Here is a 15,105-nt window from a genome sequence, read left to right as displayed (position 1 = left end):
TGTGTGGATTTTCCCTGTATGTCAGCAGAAATTCTGCAGAGGAAACATTTTGCTTTACATTCCAGCAGGCATCTCATAGCTTAATAGAAAACCACATAAGATAAAGTCAATTCTTACGAAACGGACAGCAGTTTGTTATCCTGGGGACATCACGTCTGCTCAGTGTTTCACGTCCTGTGGGTAGGTGTATTCCTCCCAGTATGACAAGAAGCATGTCGGCAGGTGATGAACACTCTGCTCCTTGTTGCCCTTTTCCTGACTGGCTGTCAATACTGGCTGCTAAAACACCTCAATTTTCATTTAAAAAAAAAAAAAAAAGCAAAAAAAAAAGCAAGCAGACCAAAAACGCAATGATAAAGAGAATCTGAAAACACAAAGCTGACCTCAACCTACTCTGTGCCATCTCCTGAAGCCTATGGACAGGCAGTGCCCAAATGCTGTACAGCTTCCAGTGAGAGCAAGGGAAATGGGTAATGCTCACACACTTACCAAATTTGCCTAAAAGAGATTTGGTCTATATTGATAGCTATTTTGGAGGCGTACAAGCCTACAGGACAACTTTGCCACTGTAGAAATACTACCTTAAAAACATATGTCTTCCATCAGCATTCATAAAGCAGAAGTAGTCTGACTACTGCCTGGCCTAAGCGTGATGCAGAAAAGCAAACGATGATATTTTATGATCCACCACAGGCTGCAGTATATGGGATATGATGATACAACTCAGTGAAAATGCTAAGCCTACAGGACATGGCAGGGCAGCATAGTCTATATCTGGGCTGGTTTGTCTCCCAGCTAAAAAGAGCTTTATTATTTGGTTCTGGGAATGTTTTTCATATTCTTAGGCATAAAAAAGCAGATACCTCAGCAGCAAGATCTCTCCAAATCAAAATATGGATAGACAACAGGGATGTTCTTCAATTTAGCATCAAACATAAGCACTAAATTTGAAAACCTGTTTATACATTAAAAAACTCAAAATTAGCATAAACATCCTAAACTTGAAAAATTTGAAAGCCTCTTCATTGAGACATCTCTTCAGTGAGACAAGCCATATTGGTTGGTTAGCAGAACTGTACTGCTATCCAGTATAAGCCACAGTCACCGAACCACTCACACAGTAACTTCAGTGATTACATTTCAGGAGTAAAATGTTTATCAGGACCATAAGAATAAAATTCTTCCTACAAAAATAATTGTTTTTAGTGACAGTGGCTGAGAAAAACCTACAATCAACTGTTGAAGAGCTGCATTTCAGTTCATTTTTGAGAGTGACGAGAGTTAAACCATTATTCCCTTTCTATAGGAGTGGTAGAAAACATTTGTCAGAAAATGCAAAAATAGCCAGGTATGGCATGGCAGCACACATAACTAGTTTTCATATCAATACACTGTGAATACAAAACCATTAACCGGAGTTATCTCAATAGAAATGATGTCATCTGATTCTTCTAGTAGCTGGAGCTACCGGATTAAAAATGTTTAAAACTGCCATTTGAAGGAGATCATCTTTTCAAGTTATCTTTTTGTCATTCTTTGCTCATGTGCTTCTTGTTTTCTGCATTTGTGCAGATGTCTGTAAAGGTGGAATGTAATGCAGTCCAGAACATCTGCTTAGAAAGAAATTGGAAACATACAACATCAAAGTTTTACAATCCTCTATTATAGGTAAAGAATCAAATTACAAGCTTGAATTCTTATAAGTATATACAAGAACAATCAATACATTTTAATTAAAATGGACTTAGAATGTAAGATATGCTTAAATCTTAAGTATAAAAATGACAGTATTACAATTTATAATTCCTGAGAAAATCTTGGCAGAAAAATTCAATTAGAGAAAAAACGATTGATAAATTTATAAAACAATAGAACATCTGTCTCCAGGAAATAGGAATGCTTTCAAGTATTTCTCTAAGAAGACGCAGATTTAATGGAATCACAATATGCAACTTTTTGTTGTTCTTACCTACAAGAAAGAGGAGCCTAAAGCACCACTTTGTACCACGGTGGGAATAAAGACAGTGTGAGCTGCAAATTCACTCAGCAGTGAATTCTAGTTACAGCGGTGTATACAGCTGTAACAGCAGTGTATACAGCTAGAATACAACAGTGTATTCTAGTTACAGCACATTTATCTTCTGAGTTTGCTGTGAATTTCTAACACTTTTGTTGACAGCATTCCTTGGGAGAGTATGTATGTATATGTCGATATCCACCTGCATTGCTTGAGCCCTTGCAGTGATCTACTTCCTTATCTTTGGTAAGGATCTGTTCCACCTTGAGGCCCACCACACTGTCAAGGCAGAGTTTTCTGAAGCAAGGACAAAGGAGGCTTCAGCACAAAAAGCACAGTGATGAATGACTTAATGGTCTCAACCTTTAACAACCTCTTCAATGCACATTTCAGAGCTTTCCGAAGAGAAAATCTGCTTCCACACAATGTCAGTTTTTTGCTTGGGAAGGTAATGAGTAGAATCACAGAATGGTTAAGATTGGAAAAGACCTCTAAGTCTGACCATCATCCCACCTCCACCATGCCCACTAATCATGTCACTCAGTGCCACATCTATATGGTGACTACACCACCTCCCTCGGATGCCTGTTCCACTCTTTCTGAGAAGAAACTTTTCCCTAAAATCCAACCCGAACCTCCTCTGGTTCAACAAGCCGTTACCTCTTGTCCTATTGCTGTTATCTGAAAGAAGAGGCCGATGTCCACTCTGCCACAACCTCCTTTCAGGCAGTTAAAACAGAACAATACGGTCTCCATTGAGCTATCTCAACACTAAACAATCCCTCAGCTTCTCCAGTGGCTTCCCTCAGCTGATCCAGACCCCTCACAGTTCCATTCCCCTTCTCTGGATGTGCTCTAGGGCCTCACTATTTTTCTTGTAGTGAGGGGCCCAAAACTGAACACAGTACTCGAAGTGTGGCCTCACCAGAGCAGAATACAGGGGGACAATCACCTCCCTAGTGCTGCTGACCACACTATTTCTGAAACAAGTAGGAAGTACTTTTAAGCTGGATCTAAAATCCATAGTTACCTAAAATCTGTCTCCAAAAGCAGATAAAACACCTGTCTCTTTTTGAAAATCGGCCCATGTTTTGAAGTGCTTCCCTGAACACGTGTGCATCACTGCTGGATGCAATTGATGAAGAAAGGACAGACTGCATGGCATTACTTTTCTCTACATTTCTGCCTGAGTTTGATGAGGGCCTCAATAATTCTCCTCCTTTTCCCTCTGGAAATGCTGCTGTATAGAACAGCATAGGCACTGATGTGACATTTTGATTTATTCACTTCCCATAATTCTGACGAATTCACTCCCAGCTTCCTATTTCCTGTACTGAAAAATTAGCACCAGGAGAACTGATGCTAATCAGTGTTTATTTCTACATTGCCCACAAAAGCAGTCCAACTCTCCCAGTTTCTCTGCTTTCTACAGATACCAAAATGGATCATGCAGAATTGCTTGCAGGATCAATTGCATTTGTGTATCCCAAGGCAGGAAAGAGCCATTGAGAACGACTCATTCCTTGATCACCTGAGTGACACAAGCAGAGAAATAGCATATCATGGAATCACATAGTAATACCCACAGCTACAGCATATCTTTCAAAAAGATATCCAACACAACTTTGAAAGATGGAAAACTGCTATGCACACTGGCAATTTCTATTTGAATTTGAGTAGGTAAGTCTCCGATCCCAAGATCTTGTTATACTCCCGCCATTACATTCAGAATATCCCTGAAGATACATAACCATAAAGTCGGATCAAATCACTCTTTAATCTTCTTCCCATTTTAGATTAAGAGCTGCCCAAATTGCTTAGGTTTTTGACAGTTCAGACATGTTTTCCAGCTTCTTTCAATGTTTTAAATCCTCCTGACCTCTGGCTACTAGGTAAGTTTTAGCAATAGTGTCATTACATCCCATTTTTCCATTTGAGTCACCATTTATTTTTACTAAAGGTAATCTGAGTTGCCTGTAATGGCCTACAGCTGATACATAATTTAACATCATGGTTAATAAGTAATATCAGTTTTCCTTTTTTTTTTTTTCTTTTTGACATGGAACTGAGCTCACTTATATCATGGTAAAATGGAAGCAGAAGGATCAGAAAAGAATGTAGTAGCTGTATCATTCCTTTTTGGATAAATGGTTGTGTAAGCACTCAATGACAGATGCTGAATTTTCAAGTGTATATTGAGACTGCAATTTCCTGTAGCAAAGATACCATTTGGAGGAATGGGCCAGTGCAACATTTTCTAGTACTGGGACTAATAAGCAGATACTCCAAGTTTTTAGGGACCACGTGCCTGTTTGTAGGATACCCAAAGCTGAATGACACGTGCACTCGACCTTTCCATTCTGCAGTGTGAAGGGAGATACAGCATGACAAAATGCTTATCAAAGTCTCTGTGTGGAATATTAGACAACCCTAGTGGACACTTCCTACAGATTTTACCTGCTGTCCTTTGTGCTCAGTGGCCAATGACACATTGACGGTCTGCTTACTCTCTACCTTTGTTAAAAGCACAGCTCAGAAATACTGATGTTTGGAAAGCAATAGCTCAAAGATAGGCTGAAAAAATACACAGCTATGAGTATTTTAAAAAAAGATTTGATAATGATTCATCTTTTCTCTATACTTCATTCTGATATAAAACTAAAGTTATAAGAATGGCTAAGGGGTGAATTGAGTATGCAGCAACTGCTGACAAACAGGATGCACTGAAACTTTTCATTTGGTGTTATACAGAAAAAAGTGCCTGTGACAAAAGGACCATTAACTTACTCGACATTCAGTATGAAGAAAACATACTGTCAAAGCCAAAGAACCAGAGATAAAGAACTATAAAATAAGCTACTGGCTTATATTAAAATTTGCTGAATCACAGGAATACTGATAACTTTAGCTGCCAATAAGCGTTCAAATCCACAAGGATATACTATTTCTGTTAAAGACTTTTGCCAATAGGAAAACAAACAAACAAACCAGGAATAATTCAGGCATTTCTTGGTTGCCAGTCTATTCTCCGTAACTCTCTAATCAATCTCTGTAACTTATTCCTCCAGGTTTAATGTATGCATAATGAACTCATGGCAAAGAGGAATGAAGACAGATGCATTCATTTGCATGAACTAACTTATTACATAGTCAAGGTTGCTGGGGAAATCACTGCAGCAAAACAGTAAAATGCACAGCTGCAAGAATATACCTAAGTGAATTCCTCCTTTGTTTAAATTGCCAGTGTATACCACAATTATCACAGAAAGTGAATGGGCACCGTATGAGCACACATTAATATTGCATGTATTAGACCGTGATCAGGCACCGAGCAGCCACAATTGCCATTGTCTCACTTGAGAAGACTGGTGCTCAAAATCTTTTTCTTTATATTACTGTACTGCTCAATTGCTTCGAAAAATTGTGGGAGGTTCAGTCACATGACTAAAGCAATCATGGCTGCATAAATCATACATTGCTTGCATGATCCAAATATAACATCAAATGCATTAACCCAAAACAGTTGGATTCTCTAACATCCATTTCTAGCTTCTTTAATGCAAAAAAAGCAGTATGATTTATATTTTAGGTATAGGGAAAAAAAAAAAAAAAGAGGGGGAATAGTTTTTTATGTGTCAGATTAACACCTGGACAATAACAAATGATTTAATTCACTTTCTTTTAATTTGTTAGTTACTGCCAAATAAACTGACCATAGGCTTAGTTACAGACTCAAATTGTGCAGATACAAAAGTCCTTGGGGATGCTGCTCCAGTCCTTAACTTGCATCAGCTATTCAGATTTAAGAGTTTATTTTATCCCTAATCAACATCATATGCTAGAGTTTGGACATACAGATGAAGGATACCATATGCCAAGCATGCAGCCACATTTCATGTTTCTGCGATTTTGACAACATTATTTACCTTAACACAGTTAATTAGAGTGCATCATGCCAATTTTAATGCACCTTATGGGGCTTAGATTTGTGCCAACAAAAACGTTTGCCATGCTAGAATCTGTTTTTATTCGTAAGCATGCAATAATCAGTTCATTACAAGGGACAGTAAGATCAGCAATCATTTATGGGTATAATTTTGGATTTCCCATAATTACACTCATACCCTTTGTAAGAGAGAAGGAGAGTCCAACTGGTGGTGTCTAATATTCTCTAAACTGGAAAAGCCTGAAGAATCACTAAAGGCAAATGTTTCTAGAAAGGTTCTATTGTAATTCCTGCAATTATTCTGAAGGTCACCTCCTCCACAATTTTTGTGACTGAAAGTAAATGTTCCTGAACAGAACTATCCAGTAAGCATATTTGTCCTCTTTTTTTTTTTAATATATATATATATATATTTGGCATTTATAAAATACATTCAACTATTGTATAAATTTTTCTTCTAAGTTTGTTCTGCATAAATGCCTTGCAGGTCCCACCCCCAAAAAGCCTTTTCTGCTAAGGGCAGATTTACATTAAAAAATTTGTCCCCAGTGTGTTTATGTGAGTGTGGGTAAAACATCAGACCCTCCTACCAGACATGAAATCATAATGGGAAAAAAGGAACCAATAACATTCAGACTAATTTATCAAGTTAAGAAAGAGAGAGCATGTGATGTCACCACGCCTGAAGCCTTGCTCATTTAGAAACATTGCAAAATTCACACCTCCAACCAGCCTGGCTTCACCTGGCTGCAGCAGCTTCCAGGAAAGTCCTAACTTATACACCCACAGAACACCTGCAAGAAGAATGTCTGCCCTGGATGTTCTTTCCCTCCTGGTTTTAGCTAAGTCTAGAGCAGGTGATCTTCAGACTATTACAGTTCTGTACAATCCTGGTGTTCTTCCCCAGTGGAGACCCACAATAGATGATAACATACATAAGAAGCAGCAGGTCCCAATTATTGGTCAAAGTTATTTTTACAGTGTTGCCAATACATTGAAATGTGCACTGGATCAGCACGTAAAATGTTCTAGACTCAACTTCAACTTTCTCCATATGGAAAACAGGTACAATAAAATCTACTCACAGCTTGTCAAAAATATTCGGTCTCCAGGCACCCTTAGCACAGATCAGGGAAAGTGCATCTTACTCTACATTACAAGCATGTTCAGTTATTATCCCAGCTGGCTTACTTAAACAGTTTGCCTATTATTTTCAGTGGCGTGGGGTTAAATAAGTTGAGCTCTGTGATTTTTACTGCATTTCCATCCACTGTCTGTTCTCTGCTGCTCCATTACCTTTAGTTAGCGGTTAAGGAATAAAACTCCTGGATTTTAATGGACTCATTAGAGGTTCCTACCTTAACAAAAAGTTACAGAAACGCATTACTGGGCACCTGGTTTTGTAGCTACAAGTTTGTAATGACTTTCAAATACACTTGCTACATTTTCAAATTTTCAATTCCAAAATTAATAATATATCACAACCCAATCTGAAAACTTTTTGGAAAAGCAAATGTGTTCACTCCCATGTGAATATACTCCATGTAAGTTATTTTAAAAATATTATTTCAATTGCACTGCAGCATCAGCTATTTTTGATAGGTTTGGTCTACATTGCTACAGTCTTGGTTTCATGACAAAATTTCCCTATTCGACCTCTGATCAATTTTTATTTTTCATTCTTGTTTACTGAAGCAATGTTCTTGGCATCAATATTCACAGCACATAATCAAATATGATCACCCCTGGCTTACAGTGATACCTAAAATTCAGCTGCAGCACATGTCCTGCTCTTATCTATAGCATTGGGTTTTTACTACCACTGAGGTCGACGCTCATTTTCTGTGTCATTTATCTGTATCAAGTATTTGGGGTCACAATGTCATTCTAAGAAGGGAAGAAAGTCTTGACAGAATCCTTTCTCACAGCTAACTATTAAGCTGGCCTGGTTTGCTTCACTGATAAAATTAATCAGCGCTGATAATCGGCACTTGTTCCTGCCTGGATTGATATTCACTGTCCTTCCACCAATGTTTTCTATGGATAGAAGCATTACAGCCCTTTCTGTTTTGGCTTCATTCTTATTTTCTCCTATTAAAATACATCTTTTATTTTTTTTTCTGTTCTCCTTTTGTACTCCTTTCAGCTTGTTAGTAACTGTGACTTTTCTGAAGAGCCTGCGTGTGTTTCTTCACACAACACCAGCAGATTCCCAAGAATGTGCAGATATAAAGTGAGAATGGAATCTGGAATTAGGACAAGGATAATAAATAAAGAAGATAAACACCTGCATTCCACTAGCTAGTATTTCACCTAGGAAGTTAATAAAGTCTACCACTCTATTAATATAAAATATGAATAGAAACATGCCAGTAAATTAATTATGAAATTAATGCACACAAATAATCCTGACCGGAATCCTGACCGGTGATCAAAATCCTCAGTGGGCAGAATAATACAAACTATGACCATATAAACAAAGCAGTTTTACACAGATTCCTTAGTACGCCTTTGTATTTAGTGATCATCACTCAGATGCTTTATCTCATTCTTCTGAAAGGATGAGAATATTAATAACCAAAGAGAGGGCAGAAGAATCAGAAAAGACTTTTTTGAATAGTTAAGGAAGCATGCCTGGGAGCAGAAGATTGGAGAAGCACGATCTATTTGCTTTAACAAGGGAAAGATTAAAAGGTGATTTCATAATGAAGTACTTATAAAGGATGAACTGAATTTTGATGAAAGATGACTCTACCACAAATGAGGGGAAGCAGAAACTACATATATTCAACCTAAAAAGAAAAGCAGCGAGGTTAAATGATCACAAAAGGATAAGATGGATTGCAAGCAACTTTAGTAGAATGGGTGTTCCTCCAAAGTGTAATTCAAACACAAGATGAAATAGAAGTAAATTCAGGGAAGTTACATATTTTGTATAGATGGTCACCAAGGTCTCTTCTGGCCAACTGACTCTACTTAAATTCACAGCTAAAGATAAAGATAAGATATAAACTGAAAGGATAAGTGCTTTGTCCTTACCACTGCACTTTAAAATACAAAACAAAACCTGGTTTGTAACGATGCTGTAGTTAACTTATGGGCTCACAAAAACAGGAAGTCCAACTCCTATATTCTGTGCCATGAGGCATAAAAGCATATCTTTGTGATCAGGGAGATGAGTAAGTATCAAAATACCTTCTCTTCTTTGGATATAAGCTTTTTTTTTTTAAATAAAAAGCATGAAAATGTTATTAAACAAAAAAAAAGAAAATTAGCAGTTGCTTCTCCATCAACATGAAACACATTAAACTACTTCATATTTTGGACACAGAATTTTGCAACAAAAACAAGCAATAAGAGAAAACATTAAATTTTTTTTCCAAGGAGAGCTTTGACCTACTGATACAGTCAAAAAGAAAAAGCAAGTTATTATCTGGATGTGGGATAGTATATTTTGTTGTCACAGAGCTGTTATCTTAGTAGGTGATATATTATCCCTTCGCTATCTCCATTCCCTGAATTTATAATCACTGCAGAACTGAATGGGAGATTCAGGGGAAAAAAAAACCAAACAGATGAAAAGCACACATTAAATTCTGTGAAGAGGAAAATAAACTAGGAATCAGAATATAAACTAGGAATGTACTCAGTTACCTAAAACAAAGAAACTGGCATCTGCAAATGGCTGTTTCACAAGAGACTGCCAAAGAAAAGTTTCACAACTTTTTGGTGGACAACAAAAATTATTGGGATTGATGAGCCTTGTGTTCAGCCATTGACTGTGATCAGTTACACAAGCACATGGGTAGAGATCTCACTGTCTTCATCCCCTCTTACCATGACTTTTAAGGAGCACATGGCTTTCTACCTGTTTGGCTTTTCCTGGTTTCTGTCTCCTCACAAGGCTTCTACAGCCTGCTCTCTCTTCCAACTGAAGCCTTTAAGTGAGAATAAATTTTTCAACAGACATCACCAACCTTCTGAGTAAAGTGAACGAAGTCAGGCATCACAAGGATGCTTTTCCTGTGTGGATTCAGAAAGCAAGCTGAAGTCATGCAAGAAAGCAACCAGGAGATGGCACTCCCAACCCCGGGAGATGCCCTGAAGCTCCCCGACATATTTTCAGTCAGAAACAGGTAATGGCCTCAAGTTACAGCAGGAGAGGTTCAGGTTGGATATTAGAAAACAAATTTTCTCAGAAGGAGTGGTGAGGCATTGGCACAGGCTGCCCAGAATGGCGATGGAGTCAACGATCCTGGAGGTGTTGAAGCAACATAGAGGTGTGGCACTGAGGGATACGGTTTTGTGAGCCTGGTGGTGTTGGGCTGAGGGTTGGACTAGATGAACACACTGGTCTTTTCCAACCTTAATGACTCTATGATTCAACTAACAAATGGCTAGTAGAGCACATGCAAAGGATGGTGCAGAGACACATTTGCTGAATATAGAACTACTCTCTCAAAGTTGCCATCTCTACCCCCCAGTGTGCATGTAGAGTATATGTACAGAGCCCAAGAGTGGTGAGAGTTATTTACAGTGTTCTTAGAGACACTATATTGGGTTTTATCTTTATCATACTACAAATAGCTAAAAAAAAAAAGCTGAGAAAAAACTGTTGCAGGAATAATGGAGTAAATTATATTTTGAAAGCCTTAAGTTTGGTAAAATTACACACAACTAAACCCAAATATGCATAAATGAAGGTGTCCGGTACCATCAGCTACAAAACTGTTACTGACTGCACCCATAGTATAAATTTTTAAAACTGAAAATATTTTGAAGATATTTATCTTCTCAGACATTATCACAGTGGTCTCGTATCAACTGGATACTTTAAAAAGTGCATTTTTCTCATTATTGCCACTAATGCACTTTCTTTCTCGTTTATCATGAGATGAATGAAATTAGATCTCTCTTCTAATCCCTTTCAGTATTGAAAAGCATTAGTGTGGTAATGTAATTGTTGCTCAGTAAACAAATTCTATAAATAAATCAACAGAAATCTTGTTTAGGTAAGAACTCAGTGGGCTTTTTTCATTTTCTGTGATAGAGATTTCTTTTGGGTTTATCCATGTATGAAACATTTACACGATCCACATGTACGAAACCCATTCCAACGAAGTTATTTTGGTGGAAGGAAGGAAGGGCAAGGAAGAAGACTCCTCTTTTTCAATATTAAATGTAAAAACAAATTCAGAAATTTCCAGTAGAGAGGAGAAGCAAAAAAGATGTAGCTCTGCAGATGCTGCACAGCCCATTTGATAAACCTCCAGCAGGTTAAACAAACACTCTGCAAATAGGCAAGACTATAAATGATACAGCAACTGCAGTCTCTCATCAAACATGAAAATCAGCAAATGACTTTGCAGATATAATAAACACCTCAAGTGCAGAAAAGCTTACTAGTCTGTGATCTGCATTTCACAGGTCAGAACACTTGCTTCTCCTAGGAAATGACCCACAGTACTAACCATAATATTTGTGACTACAGAGGTCATAGTTAATGGATTTCTAAATGTTAAAAATATCTTCAGTGGCAAACCTGAGCTTTCTGTGCCGATTTTAAAAAGCACACAGTAAATGTGCCTACAAAACAAATGCAAATGGAGGAAAAAGTGCTTCTGTAGATGCATACTTCAACATCCTAGCTCTGCATCTACTGATAAATAGATGCACATGCACTTTATTTTCAGGTTTTACTTCTGTAATGAGCTCTTTTTTTCTACAATGAGAACTACAAAAAAGGAAGGGGATGATTTTGTGGTGATTTCCCCAGGCAAAATATGCTTTTTATCTACAAAACCAGTTAGCCAGAAAACTACTTAACATTCTGGTAAGGAACAAAGGATTAGGCAGACAACGCTGCATCTGTGAAACCTGAGTGCTTACAAAATCTGAAGTGAAAGGCAAGACCGGTTGTGATGAGGCTGAGGAAGGTGATGGGGGTAAGTTACACAGTGTTGCTGGAGAAGGTGGCAGTCCCAAGGCAAACCTCTCCAAGAGACCTACTGAAGTCAGCAGAACCGCATTGGAAAGAAGACAGGATCACTTCCATCACACTTCCACGTGGCTTCCCTGGCACTGGAGCCTGGAGGGCTCCCACAGAAGGAATGGGACGGGGTAAACTGTAGGCATGAGAACAGCTGATTTGGAACATAAATTGTCTTGTCTACGCCATCCTAATCACAGGGGAAAACAGAACTCAGAAGATGGGTCTGCATGTAGAAAAACCTCCGCCAATGGAGACGGATCATCTGTCTGTCACCTGTGTTGGTCACTGTGCAACTGGTTCAGACTGCAACAGCTGGGCTACAGCCAGAAAAACCTGAGAGCCGTCTTCTGTCCTGAACAATGGCATTAATGACACTTTTGTCCTCATATCACATCACAGGTTTGAATTTTTTATTTAATCCACATGGATTTCTTTTTCATTTCCTCCTATCTCCCTGTATTACTTTTCATATTTCTGTATTATTTCTAGGATTATCTTGTAAAAGAAAAATAATACACAATGTCTATTCTGCTATTACATTACACTGTACAGACCTTTTTCTCACTTAAATTGTAACATATCACACACATTATATTCAGATAGTGCAGTTTCATATTAGCAGCTCAAGCAAGGAATCACATGTTCTGGCTCTACCTAACCTACACTGGATCTTGGAATTACATATAGTTTAACACAATTATGTTTTTTTCTTATAGCAAGGTTTCTTATTTTCAGGGTTAAGCTGATATTTCTGCGTGTTACCACAGAACTAAAACCATACCAAGGAAAGTCCTGAGGTCTGTCAAATTCTTTGGTTTCCAGCTGACCTACATCTGAGCTGATGGGTTGAGGGCAGCAGACAAACCCCTCAAGAGAGCCACATTTGGTATAGCCTGAGACACAACGTGAACATTCTGCTGCACAGCAGGCTGGGGGTCAGGGAGGAGGAACATGGCAGTCTTCTGTGCTTTTATGGACAGATGATGGGACCTGAATGTGTTCAGAGCCAACGGACAGAAGAAAACTGTGTTGCTCCTTTCGTCTACAACACATATTGTATATCTGACCATCACAGAGGCTGAAAATTCCCAGGGTGTTAATTACTGTTATTACTACAATAATTTATTATGTTGTTATTTCTCCTAGGAATATTTTGTGTCCTAAGCCATTACAGAGGATGCTACATCATACAGTAATTCTCTTTTTTTTTTTTTGATAGCAACTCTGTAAATATCATCCTTGCAAGGCATTTTATAATTTTTTTGCTTGCATGTGCTCCATTCCAGCTCAGTAGTTCACAATTCACTAAAATTAAATTTGTTGACATTTCATTTTTATATTAATATTCTGTCACCAAAATCCTCAAAAATGAGGCTGCAAGACTGATAATAATGGTGATAGCAGAGCTGGAGCTGTGGATGCTCTCAGGCTGCGCATCCATTCTGTGTTTCCCCTTGAGCTGGATGGTGAGTTCTGTTTTTAAGATCAAACACAGCCCCAAAATAGGAATGCTGTACTATAGCATGCTTCAAAGAATCAGGTACACTGGCAAGAGGGTGCACTACTCATGTATGTACAAAGGAACTGAAAAATCTGGTCAGTTTAATTTCAGGCTTCAAAGTCTTGACAATTTTCCTTCAGAGTAGAGTGACCTACTTTAACAACCGACCCGTTAATACAACTGTGCAACTGCGTACAAAACATGCAAATGATTAATAATAATCATCGTATCTCAGAGAGGAACACAGCCTCCCATGGTGGAAAAAACATCAGTGGAATACTTTACAACACCCAGTTGGACTTTCCTGCAGGGTTGGCATGAACTCTCGCTATAAAAGCAATCTGCCTGTTCAGCAGATCAGACATCGCTGTGGGTAGGAGGATGCTGGGCGAGCTGCGGGTGGGTTCAGCAGCTCCGGGGATCTCAAGGCTGGCTGAGCTGGAGCATGAGGGCTTTGTGGGATCAAAGGCAGTGTGGTTAGGGCTGAGACATGAAGGAGCACTGGCTGGGGGTGTAAGCAGTGCAGGAGGCAGGCAGCTGTGCTGCTCTTCTGTCTCAGAAAAACAGAAATTTCCTCTGCTTGAGAAATACTCCCACTGTGTCTTCTCGTTATTTGGTGCCGATCCACTGAACAGGAATTTTGTGCAGAGAGTGAGAGCTCCAGGTCTGCTCTCCCAGCTAGGCCCTAACTCTGCGATTCACTGCAACTTCCAATGGCCATCCCAGAGCACAACGTGCACTGAGGCCGTTCTGAGCCCCTGAACACTTCACACCTTTGGAACTCTTCCATAGTGCAGAGGTCTGCATCAATCGATGCAAGAAGTAAGATTTTTTTTTTTTCTATTTTGTGTCAAATAGATGGGGCAAAAAAGCTCTTCCCTTAAAAATACTCTTCTGACCCAAACAAAACTATTTGGAAAATTTAACTGAAACTTCTCATAATTTCAGCCAGAAATAAAACACAGAGAAGTCAGAACACTTCAGCTTTTTTTTTTTTTCCCTCTAATAAAAACTCCTCAGAATCAATGAAATCAATAAAAAGTGCTTACAGAATTGAGCTAAAACCAAAAATCCCTCTTGCTTTAGGTTAAACAAAATATTTTAATCAGCCTCAAATCTGCAGTGTCTTTTTTTCTAACACGTAATTATTTTCATGCCTGTGTGATTCTGCTCTAGGTTTCAGCAAGTGAATTGAAAACAGACAAATAAATTAAGCAAGCAATTTACACGGCATTAGTGTCGACAGATTTCTCCATGTTGTTTCAACAGATAAGAAGGCATTGGATTTCAGTCTGGAAAGCGTGGGAACAGCTCTCTCCCGGCCTGCCCGCATTCAGCACCCAGCTAAGGCTCATCTTTAGCTTACGTTTCAAAATGTCTCCTTCACAGCGTCATCAGGTTTTGACACTGTGTCACTGCTGCTGGAGTATTTGATGCTCCCCATAAAGCTCTCACAGGGGTAGGCAACCACAGAAAAAACGTCTTTGACTCAAGTGCTATTGATCCCGAACTCGCTCTGTGCCACGCACACATTTGCTCTCAGGCGTACCAGTGGTAGCCTAGAAACCCATGGGAACCTCAGCCATCTAAACCTAGAGATCAGCCAATGAGACCACTAGATACTTCAGCTTCAAATGGCAGATGCTTCC

General features: G+C 38.7%; 1 protein-coding gene across 11 annotated transcripts in view; it reads right to left on the bottom strand.

Annotated features, from left to right (window-relative positions):
• The window catches only part of GRIP1 (glutamate receptor interacting protein 1), a gene marked incomplete at both ends in the record, with an annotated part of 306,122 nt that overhangs the window by 80,435 nt on the left and 210,582 nt on the right, over positions 1-15,105 (bottom strand). The window lies entirely within an intron of this gene.

The sequence above is a fragment of the Tetrao urogallus genome, assembly GCF_951394365.1.
Source record: "Tetrao urogallus genome assembly, chromosome: 1".
Lineage (NCBI taxonomy): Eukaryota > Metazoa > Chordata > Aves > Galliformes > Phasianidae > Tetrao > Tetrao urogallus.
The sequence above is the reverse complement of the archived record's forward strand: the minus strand, read 5'-3'. Positions and strand labels throughout refer to the sequence as shown.